Source organism: Papio anubis, chromosome 18 (genome assembly GCF_008728515.1).
Source record: "Papio anubis isolate 15944 chromosome 18, Panubis1.0, whole genome shotgun sequence".
In the NCBI taxonomy this organism is placed as follows: Eukaryota; Metazoa; Chordata; class Mammalia; order Primates; family Cercopithecidae; genus Papio; species Papio anubis.
In genome coordinates, this window is record NC_044993.1 from 31,768,873 (window position 1) to 31,771,371 (window position 2,499).

Below are 2,499 nucleotides of genomic sequence, written 5' to 3' on the forward strand. Positions count from 1 at the left end.
ACTGGGTCTGGCCAGCACCCAGAGCCCAAAAGGACTAGTCAGTGGGACTGAGATGTGTGAACTCCAGCCCCTCCATCAAGAACTTTTTTTTTTTTTTTTTTTTTTTTGAGACGGAGTCTCGCTCTGTCGCCCAGGCTGGAGTGCAGTGGCGCGATCTCGGCTCACTGCAAGCTCCGCCTCCCGGGTTCACGCCATTCTCCCGCCTCAGCCTCCGAGTAGCTGGGACTACAGGCGCCCGCCACCACGCCCGGCTAGTTTTTTGTATTTTTAGTAGAGACGGGGTTTCACCATGTTAGCCAGGATGGTCTCGATCTCCTGACCTCGTGATCCACCCGCCTCGGCCTCCCAAAGTGCTGGGATTACAGGCTTGAGCCACCGCGCCCGGCCCCATCAAGAACTTTAAACCTTATCCATATTTTGCCAATATCGTTTCATCTATGCCCTGACACCCCCGCCCACCACCACACACCTTTTTTTCTTAGTCTTTTGAATGAAAGCCCAGACATGGTGTTTCACAGCAGTTTCATTTAGAGGTCCCGATGTGGTGTGAGGGGTTGTAAAAAGCTCTGGATCAGAAACCAGGTCCCTGGGTTTTTGCCTCAGCTGTAATTTACTGGGCAATCGGAGCAAGTTATTCCCCTCTTTGGGTTTGTTTCCTCATTTGCGAAAGGAGAGTTCTGAGGTCGTAGGGGAGGTCTCCTGTTCGGTGAAGGAAAGTAGCTGTGGGCTGGAACTGGGCCCAGGACACCCCCTCCTCCAGCTCTCCCCTCCAGGGGCCCCTCAGGCGATGCACCCACCCAACACACCATCAAAGGTGAAAGAAGCAGGCCTTGGGACTCTTGGTGCCAAGACAAGGAATAAACAAACAAGCCAAGGTAATTTCCCTCTCCCTTGGAAATAAAGCTGGGGTGGTCTGGAGAGGCGCTGGAGAGTGCCAGGTGGAAATCAGCCAAACAGGCGTGAGATGATTTCCCTGCCCTGTGGGGAACATCTGAGGACACCGAGGCCAGATGTGTTGATTTTGTACTCTCCCTGGTGTGATAAAATCCTCATCAAGAGCATTTCTTTGGGCCAGCCTGCCTGGCGGGGACTGCAGCCTGCTCTGGTCTTCCCTGTGTCTCCAGAGTTGTCTCCGAGGTTTCTCCTCTTATGGAGAATCTCCTCTTATGGAAGAGCCCCGGCTGCTTCTGCACTGTCAGCGGGAGCGCTTGCTCAGCGGGCTCACTCTGCTCCAGAGGCACACTCAGTGTCTGGGTGCCCGCCAAGCTCCTGCCGCCAGCCTCCTCCTCAGGCCCAGCCTGCCCACCCCTCCCCCTCAGCGAGGCTCCTGCTTCCTTCCTCCATTGCCACCTTCCATTCTCCATTGAGGAGCCGGTTATTGATCTTGGCCCATTTCTCAAAGTTGCTGCACTCAAATTCCATCCTCAGCACAGACGGACTCCCCAGCCACATCCTCCCCTGGGGGGAATGGCCCCGTCCCTCTTCCTGGGCTTGTTGATGGAGGTCTTACCTCACACCTGCCCCCCTCCCAATAAGAGCCAGTACCCAAGTTTGGGGAAGTGCCATGTTGAGGATGCGGATTCTTCTCTGTGCTCCCTGCCTGTTCAGCCCTGCTGTGAGCACCCAGAGGGCAGACCTAGTCTGGTTCACCAAGTGCCCAGTTCAGGGCCTGGCACAGGGCAGGTGTCAGTTAAGTACAGGCTGCACAGCCAGAGTTGCCGTGTTGCCTGCAAGCCAGAAAGGATGCCCGGCATCTTCCTCCTCTCCAGAAGAAGCAACCCAATGATGAGTTGGAGTCAGCAGATCAATGCAGTGGGGAGCAGGAACAAGGCCCAGAATGTGCCTGGGTCTTTCAGTGCAGCGGCTGGGAGGCTGCCCCTTTCAGGAAAGGCGGGGCAGTGGGGGCCACCATGGGAGCCTGGGCAACAGGCCCCTCGCCCCACACCTTTCCCTCAAGCCCTGTGTCCTCACTCAGATGCCAGACCTGACCATGAGGTGGTGTGCTGGGCTGGATCAAGGCTGCCCCAGCACAGGACCTGAGGTTAGGGCTGAGTACGGCCCTTCCTTGTGATTTCTCATACAAGCAAGTCACTTAACCTGTTCTTTTAACAGCGGACTAGCCATCCCCACCCTGTTTACCTTTCAGGGGGGATACTGGGAGGAAGACACGAGAAGGTTCCGGGAAGCGCTCAGTGTCACAGCAGTATAAGGTGTCAATGTCTGCCTATGTGGGTGAGGGATGAGGGTGGTGACTCCTGCCACGCCTAGCTCCAGGCTAGATGTGCTATGTGAGAACTCTGTGTGTAGACCTTGCAGGCCGGGTGATTCCTCCCTACCCTTATTTTACCAAAGCATCATTAATGCCTCTCAAGGCCACCTTGGAAGTCACAGTAGAGACTTCCAAGAGTCCCCCCAAACTGAGAGACACAGCTGGACAGGGTAGGGGAAGGTGAAAGTCATCTTTTCACTGGGTTAAATACAAGTAGTCCAAAAAAGATC